The 13,143-nt window shown below is 43.7% G+C and overlaps 1 long non-coding RNA gene across 1 annotated transcript in view; it reads left to right on the top strand.

Annotated features, from left to right (window-relative positions):
• Window positions 1-10,619: 10,619 nt before the first annotated feature.
• Window positions 10,620-13,143, top strand: part of LOC139054370 (uncharacterized) — a 34,669-nt gene continuing 32,145 nt past the window's right edge. Inside the window, exons 1-2 of the long non-coding RNA XR_011511172.1 lie at window positions 10,620-10,867; window positions 12,571-12,722. This is a non-coding gene — a long non-coding RNA (uncharacterized lncRNA). The remainder of the gene's footprint in view (window positions 10,868-12,570; window positions 12,723-13,143) is intronic.

The following is a 13,143-nucleotide window of genomic DNA, read 5'->3' as shown; positions in this document are numbered from 1 at the left end:
TGCAGTAGCCATGTAAAACTGAATATGTGCAAGCTTTTTTCATTGCATACCAGGTACGTGCATTTTGCTCAGCTAGTAGCAGAACACATACCCACAGTTTTACAGTGCATAGGAAGAAGGGCTTAGCCATATTTTCTCACTATGTATGATACTTTGGTGGCACATATGAGAGTCAGCGTTGCGTGTAATACATTGCATGCAAAACTAATTGCTATGAGAGCACCAAGACGGGCATGGTTTTATTACTGCAATATGTCAGCTGTGTCCTGCTTTTAAAGTACGTAAACATTTTAGACATTAAGGGTCATGTTCTGTGAACATTCTTCTGACTTTGTTTGTTAGACTTGCCATTTGTCGTACCGGTGGCTCATACCTGCAACGTTCTGCCCAAGGCTTCACGTGAGCCATTGATGAAGTGAAAAAGGAATAGACCATGAAAAGAATCATTGAGATGCGGTCCCAGACCTATCATTTGAGCAAGCTTTCTGAATGGTTTCAAGCAGTGGTTGCAGCTAAATGAGTAATGCCAAGCTTATGTGGTGTGTCGTGAGTGGAGTTCTGCGGCTCATGTATGTCAGCAGATCCTGCATGCATGTCTTATTTACATGGGAGTTTATCTTCTGGTGCACGAACCATTTTTAAGATCGTTGGCAACAATGGCAGCAGTGTGCTATTTGTGACTCCTTCTGCACCATGCATTCTATGACTTAAGCTGTTTAATTGGAAAAGTTTCATGTCTAATGAACGTTTAATTATACTGTGCATTGTAAACTTAGTAGCACTGTTTTTGAACTCTACTTCCCATAATTAAATCGCTTGATAATTGATTATCTCTCGACAGCATTCATCGGATGAGTTATCTGATGCGGAGCACAAGGATATTGGTAGTTCTGGTGGCTCCCATGAGATGCCACTTTGTGCACCAGCTTTGAATGTTGGCTTGGAACTGATGCAACGTAACTTTTTCATTTTGTAGTATAATATAGAGTTACTTTTTTCATGTTAGGTAGAACTCAGTTGGTGAACAGGCTGCCCTTTTCTCAAGTTCATTGCCTTGTAGTGTCTCCTTCTTTAGATGCATTTATTTCTGTCTTTGAGACTGATGGCAATGAAAATTCGCATGAAATGGGCAGAATAGAATGTATTAGTCAAAGGCTGTGGTTCTGTTTCATTCTTTGCTTTCTTTTGCCTGAAGTTGGGCTGCATAGATAGCTCGAGCTTCCTGTGATATTCATGGCTTTACAGAATAGTATGCATGTTCATTAATAAAATTTGCCTTTGGTACTGCTTCACTCCCTTATGCTTTCTCTTTGCCTGGAGTTATACAGCATGGATAGCTTATGCTTCCCATGACATTCATGATGATGAGCAAAACAAGAAGGTGAAAGCAGGAGCCAACGTTTCGACAAGTGGACTTGTCTTCTTCAAGGCCTTACTGGTCTTTGTCTCACCCACATATGAACTACGATTTTCAAACTCGAACATACAATTTGCCTTCTTTACTAAGCAGATTTGGCTTACCTTACACCTAAATCCGTGAAATTTCTTATAATTCTAGATCTTTCTTTAATTTTTTTTTATTTTGTGCATTATGCCTTGCCACTATTTCTCTCTTATTTGTATTAAATGTCTACAATAAGGTTATTGTATTTCTTATATGATTAATTTTATGCTGCACCGCATGTTCTTTGTTTTTGACTCTTCCTTGCAAATAGATTTGCCCTGTGCTGTCTGTTTTTGTGCGTACTGCTGCACCGATGTAATATGGGGGAAGGGAGCACTGCGAGGCTGCGAGTTAGCGGCTTTTTCCCCCTTGTCAGCCATGTACCTATGTATGCATTTCTGGAATAAAGACTCAGACTTTGAGGAAATGATGTCTGAAACAATGCACTAATTATTTTCCTTTTCAAGCTTTGTGAGTGGTCGCAACAGCATTTTAACCACATTGTCACCAGGATCAGCAAGTCATCAGCGGATATGATAAACAAATCTTGACATTATACCAGCTAATAACAACTACCTAGCAGTTGTTCACCTTGCTCAAGGTGAACAACTGAACTATTTCGTGATGAGAGTGATTGGAAGCTTGCTTCAATACTGATTGAATCAAATGCTATTTTGCTTCGGCGACCTACAAAGAACTAGCATTAATCGGCTTTGTCTTTTGGCGAAAATGCGCATCGTCTGGTAAATGACTGGAGATGCATTTGCAGATTTAGAATGAAAACAGTGGAAATTGGCGGGACATTGAATAGACACTTCAACATTCGATTGATTGTTGCACTTATGAAGGGCATGGCAGCTCCCCTAGCATTCCCAAGGTTAGCTTGCTGCCTTGGTTAAGGCATTTCAGGGTGTCTACCAAGTTGACATTTCCAAATTCCCTGAGTTTTCCACGTTTTCCCCGAGTGCCTTTGCAAAATTCCCTGAGTGATACAGAACTTTGTTTTGCGTCAACACAGGGTGCTAGGTATAACTTTAAGAAAGAGAGCGGTGTGATTCAGAGAGCAAACGGGCATAGACGATATTATAATTGGCATTAAGAGAACGAAATGGAGCTGGGCAGGTAATGTAATGCGTAGGTTTGATTACCGGTGTACCGTTAGGGTTACAGAATGGGTGCCAAGAGAAGGGAAATGCAGTCGAGGACTGCAAAAGATTAGGTGTCGTGATGAAATTAAGAAATTCGCAGGTGCAAGTTGGAATCGGTTGGCGCAGCACAGGAGTAATTGGAGATCAACAGGATATGTATTCGTCCTGCAGTGGACTTAAAATAGGTTGGTGATGATGATGAGTGTGACCCGTGACAATTGCCCCTTTCCATGCTTATGCTTCGCCGCAATACTTTTGCATATGCTTCACCATATAACAGTTTTGTATTGCGGCTAAGCTGACTTTCGGAACCAGCATTATGCAACGCGCCGTGCTTTCTGAGCTTCGAAGCCAAACGCGAGGACCACAAAGACGGAGTCTGTGCCATTGCTTACAGGGGCCTAATAGCGAACGTTGAAGCAGCTAAGCCTAGCGTTTACCGCGGTGGTGAGGTAATCAAAACGGCGGCAGTGGTAGCTTTGATATAATGCCGTTCCGGTCCTGCGGTCACAGCAAAAAGTCCGGAAAATCGGATGGCGAAAGGTTCTTGCGTTCGAAATTTCAGACATTCTTATTCATTGACTCTGTGGAGTGCGAAGCCATCCAATTTAACGGGCGTCCGGAAAGTCGGTTTTTGATTGTATACTGCTAACTCCTCCAGCCGACGACTCGGCGTCAAGAAACCTATTCGCTACGATCCCTCTCTGTTACGCGAGCCAGCATTTCCGCGACTTTCGTCCCCTATCAATAAAATTCCAGATAATTTTACCTTATAGAAGCACAAATTCCCTGAGTTTTCCTTGAGTATTTCCAGACTATATTCAAAATCCCTGAGAATTCCCGGTTTTCCCGGTTGGTAGACACCCTGCATGATCCCCGTGCAGGGAATCATGCAGGGTGTGCAAATCCTTCCCGTGCACATATTTTGCCACATGTGCACACAAAATAAATATTAAGTCACAAGTCAGTGCTGTACGTGTTTGTATGCTTTCCTTTGCCAATCAGTTTGCACTGTTCTTGTTCTAAACTTTCTTCACTCGTACAGCGTACCCTGGGGCATAGAGTTTCTGAGAAACTTTATGCCCTGGAGTACCCTGCTCCAGTACACCATAAATATATATAGTTCACTCATGAGTTCATTGTACGCGGCGCGTCCTCCTCATCCTCGCCTCATTTATAGCCTCCGAAATAGCATACAGTTTCCTACAAGAATTACTCTTTTGTAGGAAACTCTATGCGAAATAGAGTGTACTAGACCTTATTTTAGAACACTCAGTTGGTTTTTTATTCTATGCATGGAAGAAGGAAAACTATTTTATGACTCTACTCCGAAATTGGACGGCGCGCTCTGTTACATCTCGGAGGCCATGCGCGGCGCGGGGCCTCCGAGCGCTGCATAATAATAATAATAATAAGAAGAGGAAGAAGAAGAAGAAGAACTACGGTAACTATACGCTGCATCTCCACTCTCCCTTCTATCCTGCTACAAATGTCCCATCACACAAGATTATTTATAACTTTATAAGTTAAACTCTCATGAATTTTAAAAGTATGTGGACAGCGAAGCGACTGAACTGTGGCGTCACCGCTTGGCCTTTCTCTATGGCTTGGCTCTGTGTCATGTCTGTGTTATAGTGCCTAGAATATACTGGCTAGTGTGCCGTGCACCCGCTCTTTTTAATGGAGGAGCGTGGCGCCGCCTGCAATGAATGCCCACGACACCGACAGAGGTCGCTGCCATACGGGTGCGTGCAGACTGCGCGTGTCGTCTGCTTCGCACATCAGTTTCGCAGCGGTTGCGTCGGTTTCGATGTTTGCGTTTTCTGCCTTATTGCAGCGTTGCGTGTTTGTTTTTGGTGTTGTCAACGAGCGAGTGCGTGGCTGCTGTGTTTGTGTTCTTGTCATTACGAGAACTATGCGCCGGCGGTGAAAAAATGCCGAAGCTAAAGAGAAAGTGCAAGGAGAACACCTGCTTTGTGCCGTTGTGTAGAAGCGGCTACCGCACGAAGAAAGGGCGTGTATCCTTGTTCACTCCACCATCTGATACGAAGCGGTATCAGAATGGGCAAGAATGACCTGGAGAACGGACAGAAGGCTGGCACCAACTGCTGTGATTTGTGAAAAACATTTAGAAAACAGTTTAGTCCAGCGTGCGTTCTCTATCACCGTGAACGGCGTTGTCCACGAGATTCCCCGCGATAAAACACGCCTATAACCCTACGCCATACCAACGATATTTCCTGAGTATCATAAGCATGCACCTCGTGAGTGCCAGGAAAAAGAAAAACAAGAAAAAAATGAGCAGTAGTGCTTTGAACTACTATACTGCAGGTTACTGCATGTGGGCATGTCAGCGGGCCACCGGTCAACACCATGTCAAACCCGTTCCTGGTTTTTGCGCAGATTGTACTCAGCTTGACTGGCCCGGCACGCATACCCGATGGACCAACACGTGTCACCACTGCCAGACTTTAGGGAGTCTGCGCGCCAAGACTGCTGCATTACGTCGACGCTTGGACGGCACCGCCCCCAAGTTCCACGGCCACGACCTTTATAAGAAGCTCGTCGTACGCTGATCACTTCAGTGGGCATGTCAGCAGGCCACCGGTCAACACCATGTCAAACCCGTTCCTGCTTTTTGCGCAGGTCAGTAATAATTATTCCACAGTAAAAACTAGCGACCGTTGCCTGGTCCTGCTGGCGTGCCCCAAAAGTGCCTGTGCGGTGTACCTGTATGTAAAGGATATTTTGGTTTCATTACTGATGCTATGTGGTGATGTCGAGGTTAATCCCGGGCCGAACACTGAGGAGCTGCTACTGCAACTTCTGGGTGGTCAGAAGAGCATGCAGGACAGACTGGACGCAATTGTCGAGGCAAAGCTTAAGCAGGTGGAGGAATCAGCAGCAATAGTAAAGGAGGTAGGCACGAGAATCGCTGATATGGAAAGAACAATTAAAGCTCTGGAAAGAAAGTTAGTCGACATTGAAGACAGGAGTAGGAGAAACAACCTAATTGTGTTTGGCATTCATGAGCACCGCGACGAAACGTCTACGTCACTTATGGAAGATGTGGTTGATGGCTTGTTCAAAACTACACTATAGGCGTACAGGTATCTTCCGTAGAAAGGATACACAGCTAGAATTGGCAGGAAGAAACCAGATAAACCAAGACCAGTCATTCTTAAACTTATTGATCACCGTGAAAAAAGTGAACGTTCTTCAAAACTGTTTCAAGCTAAAAAAAGAACATATCTGTTGGTGAAGACTTCTCGGCAGCCACGAGGCAAGTAAGAAACTACTTGTGGGACAATACGGCTGATATTAGAAGGCAGGGAGGAAAGGTCGAGTTGATATAGGACAAAGTTGGCATTGATAATGAAATGTTTCAATGGGACAGTACCCAAACGAAAATAGTGCCCATCATTGCACGTTCACTCGCGTCTGAGAAAACATGACCCGACTCTCCTGTTAAGAGTACATTTTGTCGTCTCAACGTGAACGCACGTAGTATAATTAACAAAACAGCAGATCTGGAAAGTATTGTTATGGTCCATAGCCCATAGATCATAATTGTTACTGAAACTTGGTTACATCGAGGTATCGACGATGTCGAAATCGCTCCAGCAGGGTATGGACCCTGTTGGAATGGAAAGCGTTGTTGTAAAGGTTGTTCTTGAAGATTTCCATCTTCTAATTGCGGGATTTTATCGCCCTCCAAACTGCAGCCCAGCATTTTTTGAAAACCTGAATGAATTTCTATGCGAATATAGGAACCGATCTTGTAGCATTTTGTTGGCAGGTGATTTTAACGTTCCAGATGTCGCTTGGGATAATGAGTTCCCAAATGCGCGCTCTCCTACTGCGGAGCCCTTTGTTGACATATGGTTCTGCTACACAATTTAACGCAATTAGTGAAACTGCCTACTCGTGTTCACGGTGGAAGTGCGTCAACTTTAGATTCATTCCTCGTAAATGACAAAGTTACTCGTATGAATCCGAGCGTGCACATTTCTGAAGGCATTTCAGACCACAAAACAGTGTCCTTTGTCATGGAATTGACGAGTTTCAAAACTGAAACAGACGGAGACCTTTGTACTCGATTTTTCTCGCGCCAGGGATGTGGATGGACTCGATGCATTGGACAATTCATTTTCTTCCTTTGTTTCCCAATATGAATGCAATGGCATATCCATTGATACGTTATATGGCTGCAATTCAAAGATTTAGTCATGCACTGCACAAAATGTTTCATTCCACACAAAAAGGTTGTAAAACGTGCTTGCGAGCCATGGATGACTAAAGAAAAAAAAAGCAAGGAAACGGTTTCTACAACGACCTTCCCCTGAGGGCGCACACCAGTTATCTGAACTGCGACTGCTTTTCAAGAACGCTATCAAAAAAAGTAGAGACCATTATCAGTGTACGTTTAAAAGTTTCTTGTTGCGTCGCCGGCAAAATTTTGGCGTCACTTGTCGCCAAAGTAGCAATCAGTTTCAAACCTTATCATAAATGGCGCTGCTGTAACGGATCGAAGGGACGTAGCGGATGCATTAAACCTTTACTTCTGTGCCGTGTTCACTAGGGATGATGACGTAATTCTACAATTCAATTGGTGCTTTTAACGGAATTCCTGCAATAAATAATCTATCTATTAGTGAAGAGGGTGTACTGACACTTCTGCTCAATCTAGATATCAGAAAGTCGCCGGGAATTGACGGCATTCCTGCTTCTTTTCTCTTCCGTTACGGTGAATGGTGTGCAAAGTACTTATGCTTGATATTTGATAAATAATTGTCCTGTGCTGAACTTCCGAACGATTGGAAACATGCTAAAATCGCACCGATACCCAAAACCGGCGACCGGTCTCTTGTCTCTTCCTACAGGCCTATTTCCTTATTATGTACAGTACATGTGAGAAGGTATACACGAGCACATTATCTTCGCACATATTTCCACTTTTGCTGAGGAAAACTGTATTATTGATAGCCGACAGCATGGTTTCCGTCGCAAACATTCCACGGTAACGCAGCTATTAGAGATTGTCCATGACCTCGCAGCAGCATTAGATAGGGGCAATCAAATAGACATATTTCTGGATTTCGAGAAAGCTTTCGATAGTGTGCCACCAAAAACTGCTTTTGAAACTTAAACCTATTCTGAAAAATTATAGACTTATCATTCAGGCATCAAACAGTATATATTGATGGAATCAGTTTGGACCCTGCCCACGTAGAGTCCGGTGTTCCTCAGGGCTCCATCCTGGGACCATTACTTTTCTTGGTATTTATAAATGATATTGCAGCCAATATATCAGTTAAAATACGTCTGTTTGCCGATGATTGTATACTTTACCATGAGATTTTGTGCCACGACGGTCAGGAATTATTAAATATGTCTGTACGTAAAAAGCCTGGGGCTCAACTTGGCAAATGTGCATTAATTATAAATAAAAGTAGCTATGACTGTGACACGTAAAGTTAATCCTTTGCTACACCGTCGATAACAACACCTTGCCTCAGGTTACAAAATACAAATACTTAGGAGTCATAATTACATCGTATTTGAAATGGAATGACCACATAACGTACACTGTAAATAAGGCAATGAAACAACTTGGGTATTTAAGAAGAACCCTTAGTAAATCCTCTACAGAAATAGGACTGCATGCTCGCGTATAAAACTTTCATTAGATCAATTCTAGAATACGCAGCAATTGTTTGGGATCCACACACAAAATGCAATATTACCAAACTTGAAAATGTCCAACGCAGATGCGTTGATCAGGTTCATATATAATTTTTATAGTTGGAAAAAATCCCCATCAGCCCTTTTGCAGACAGCCAAATTAGAGACCCTACAGGTAAGACGTACGACACCAGGAAAAACTAAAAATGTTCTACTTAATTTACCATAACCAACTTGGAATAAAGAAATGCATATTTTCATTCAATTACCCAGCGACAAACCCGTTCTTTCCATTCAAAGAAGGTGAGCGAGTTCTTGTGCAGAACAAATATGTTCAAAGCCTCATTTTTCCGGAGCACAATTCGCACATGGAATAACCTACCTGCCAATGTGGTTGACTAGTGTTCGACGGTGTCTTCCTTCTTAAGTGCATTCCACAATAGCTAACGATCGATACTTCACATTGTCGTGGCATATATTGTTTGCACTCCGCTTTGTATAGCTTACGTGGGTTCTTCTCATGCCGTATTTGTTCGACAAAATGTACATTGTATTTCTATATACTGTATTGTTATATGTACCCCACTCCTGCCTAAAGCCTGACATCCAGGCTGACTGCAGTATGTAATAAATAAATAAATAAATAAATAAATAAATAAATAAATAAATAAATAAATAAATAAATAAATAAATAAATAAATATGTACGTACGTTGCACGAAAGATCACGGCCAAAAATTATTCACCACAGTGTGCAGGCTTAATTCCTTTGAGTAAGTAAAGCTGAAGCTAGTGCCAACGCTGCTTCATATTGCACTACCCATTTTGACAATGGAGGAATTGTCTATCTTGGTCAGACCTTGTCAACCACTGTGAAGGCCATGGAAGATGCTTTTACTGTGTTGTTTAGCAAAAACAAGTTACATGTAGCTAGTCCAGCTGATTTTTCAGGTCAGCTCCAAAGACTGGCGTTTCCACAACTAGGGTGCCCAGAGCATATCATGCAGCTTTGACAGCAGTTGTAAAGTTCTATTATTTCTTGAGGTTTGGGTTTTTGTAAAAGGCATCAACAAAGAGAGGGAAGCGCAAAGGCAACGGCAGAAGGTCTTTAAACTGCGTCACTGCCACTAAATCTATCTCCTTCATGTATGTGTGCATTATCTCATACATATAGTGCTGTCCTAATTGTGCCTGCGTTTGACTGTTGTTACGCTCAATTGAATAAAATCTTTGTTACGCTCAAATGAAAGACCTGTTTCCTATTTTTGTTCACGATATCAGAAATAAAAAGAAATGTGCACGTGTTTACCTGTTATAAAAAATGTATAGTACAAGGTAAACCACAGTTCATTTTCCAGGCTAATTTATTTACTCATTATCATACCCTCGGGACAATGGGCATGATGAGGGGATAGTTACATGGTTTATAATCAATCAAAAGCATTCATACCTACGAGGACAATCAATAAAATAGACAGAAACAGCAGCAAATAAAATAAAAAGAAAGAACAGCGAAATTCGAGTCATTTCAAAAGATAATCGGTCAGCGGTCTTGAATGGTTATGCATTATTATAACATTAATAGAACAGTACCGTCACCTTAGAATTATTTTGCTTTAATAGAATAAAAAATGCAACCTATATTATGCTTACCCTTAAAAAAGTTACGCTGCCATCATCGCTAGAATAAAAAAACAACAACAATTGTCCTTACTTATCGCCTAAGAGACGCGAAGGCGAACGCCTCGTAAAGCCTACTGTAATCCACCCTAATCCTCCTTCATCCGCTCTAATCCACCTTAATCCAATCGCTAATAAATAATTAAATTTGCTAATCATTATAATCATCTCTTATACACGGCTGGACATGCTTTGGTTCACTTCTGGCCTTCCTTGGATCGCGTGATATATTCTCTACCTCACAACATGACCTTGAAACATGGAGATCTGAGGCTTCTGTCTTAAGAATTGCGTTTTCTTTTCACCAGCACAGAAACCCATGAGGTTCCCCGCTCGAAGCCGAGCTGAGCTAGCACAAGCTTTTCAAGCAAGCGACAAGCGCTAAAGAAGCCTGTTGTAATCAAGACAAACCCTAACCATTATATTTTAGCTGCTCACATTTGAACTGTGCTGCTGCTACGACTTAATAAAAACAAAAAGCGCAGCAGCCCGCTTGCCGACGCTGTGGAAACGCGGCGGGTTACGAAGACCAGATGGTGCCGCGGCACCCATCTGCACTGCAGCGCTCCTAGCGGAAGCCGCCGGCATTCATTGCATCCGGTGCCACCCGGGTGGCCGTGGACGGTACACTAGCCAGTATATTCTAGGCACACGAGACGGTCATTTGCGGAATCGCCAGCTGCGAGAGAGAAAATCTGGGGGCGTTTGCGCCCTAAGTTTCTCCCTTTGCCTAGGTACCACGGAGGAGAAGTTTCTTTGCTCGTTTTGTATGCGTTTGTCCCTAGGCGAGCCGGCATTCTGCCGTGTGTCGGCTGGCGATTCCTTCACGTCAATGTCTGTGTTCTTGACGAAGCCGTGCGTGCCGTGCGTCGTCCACAAGTTCTCCTCCTGCGTCTCCGTGGATGTTGCTGGTAGGTTTGTTGCACTTTTTGTCGCAACGGTAACATGCGGAACGTGCGACGGGATCAGTGAATCATTGATCAGTGAACCTGTGATATCGAGGATCAATCGGACAACTTTAATGCCATAGCATTTCGCCGTGTCCATCATGCGTTGGTTGTCAGTGCATACTGTACCCTTCAAGAGATTCGCGTGAACATGCATGTCTGCATGTTGAAACATATTTAGCACCCTGTAGCTAGGAAAAGCGAAAGTCGTTATGCAATTTATGGTCGTAGACCACTCTAAAAGGTGATGGCGGTCGCAGTGTTCCGACTGGTGTTATAGAAGTGGCGGGGTGCTTTTTTCGTCCCGACGATATAATGGATTTTCACCAGTACTGCGATAGGACGGTATACGTCACCGGCAAACGGAGCCCTCACGAGAGCACCTGAGCTTAAAATGACGATCTGTCTAAATGTACGTCCGATCCTGGCCACGGCGGCCGCATTTCGATGGGGGCGAAATGCGAAAACACCCGTGTGCTTAGATTTAGGTGCACGTTAAAGAACCCCAGGTGGTCGAAATTTACGGAGTCCTCCACTACGGCGTGCCTCATAATCAGAAAGTGGTTTTGGCGCGTAAAACCCCATAATTTAATTTAATTGTACGTCCGACTTGCCTGAGCACGAGGTCGCGGGATCGAATCCCGGCCACAACGGCCGCATTTCGATGGGGGCGAAATGCGAAAACACCTGTGTGCTTAGATTTAGGTGCACGTTAAAGAACCCCAGGTGGTCAAAATTTCCGGAGTCCTCCACTACGGCGTGCCTCATAATCAGAAAGTGGTTTTGGCACGTAAAACCCCGATTATTATTATCCGACTTGCCTGCTTTGCTTCCGTTTCGCTAGCTCTGCGGCTCCCGCTTACCGATTTATTGCACATGGTTTTGCTGAAGAACCTTTATTTATATCGAAGGGGACCATTCAAATATTCCATTTAAAAGTCAGAGAGCAGCGTACAAAAACCGTTGCACGAGCGAAGGTACTGCTCCAGGAGAGCATGCCTGGTCTACAGTATGGCCCCTACTCCTTGCCCGGGAAGAGACACAAGACATCTTTAATGAGACGAAAGATGGCTCATTAAATCAATAATCCGCCATCACCAACTCGGCACGAGCGCCGCACGGGCGAGAAAGTCTTTCCGACGTACACCCACTTTAGCAGTACATTTCAACTCGACATAGGTCACAGATTTCCAGAAGCACAGGCTGGTACACTTGGCTCACTGTAGCCCAGTACTGCCCGGTACTGCCATTTTTATGAGACACCTGCTGCTGCTATCCCTTGCCACAACTGCGCGTTCACTTCCTTAACAGTGCCAGGACTGATGCTTGGCATCAGTAGCATTCGTGACAGAAAATGCTTGCTCTTTGGCAACTGATGACCCAATTAATTTGCTACTTTCTTCTGAAATTTGTGCTCATAAGTGCTGCTCTTGTTGTCACTGTCAAACTGATCTCCTTTGTGTGATCCCTTGTACTTTTTCTGTACCCTTCTCCCTGCACATGCTTGATCACTTTTTGTTGCTCTTCCCTGTCGCCATTCCTCTACAGTGGCACTGTCTTTTGCTATATGTGCCTGGCTGTCTATTGCTTATGCCGCATGTTCACTGTAATGATTTCCTTTGCCAGATACGTGAATTATTAATTGCTAAAAAAAGTTTTATCTGCAGGGTCTCCTGGAAATTCATCCACAGCTGGAAACCAATATTGTGCTTCATCCCAGACCACAGCTTATCTGCACATCAAAGCCTTTACATCTCCAGTCTCACTCACGTTCGCTCTGAACAGAAAAAAAAAAAGAACAGTTGCTGCACTTCACAAGGCAAGAATCCATCTCATCATTTTCTCCTGCTGGGGGAGGGGGGTGGGGGGGTATTCTGTAAGAGTACACCTAGTGGGCTGTCCATTTCGGCCACTGCTGATTGGATTCAGCTGTGAGAGGAGGAGACCAGCAGCCCTAGCCAATCAGTAGCGGCCAAAATGGACAGTCCACTAGGTCGGCTCTTACGGAATACTCCTCCCCACCCCCCTGCTCACCACATTTTGCCTGCTGGGTTTCTCTTGTCATGTATGACTTTGCACATACTTTTCGTTCATGTTCTCCTTTCTGCTTTGTCACTACACCTAAGCTTTTTTTGTCGTTGTTCAAGCAATAGCTCTTCATTGCCATTGCTATTTTCTCGGCCTTCACGTATTCTATTGCAGTCACTAGCGTCATACTTACTAATCAGTGTGGAAATAAC

Source organism: Dermacentor albipictus, chromosome 1 (genome assembly GCF_038994185.2).
Source record: "Dermacentor albipictus isolate Rhodes 1998 colony chromosome 1, USDA_Dalb.pri_finalv2, whole genome shotgun sequence".
Taxonomy (NCBI): Eukaryota; Metazoa; Arthropoda; class Arachnida; order Ixodida; family Ixodidae; genus Dermacentor; species Dermacentor albipictus.
The sequence above is the reverse complement of the archived record's forward strand: the minus strand, read 5'-3'. Positions and strand labels throughout refer to the sequence as shown.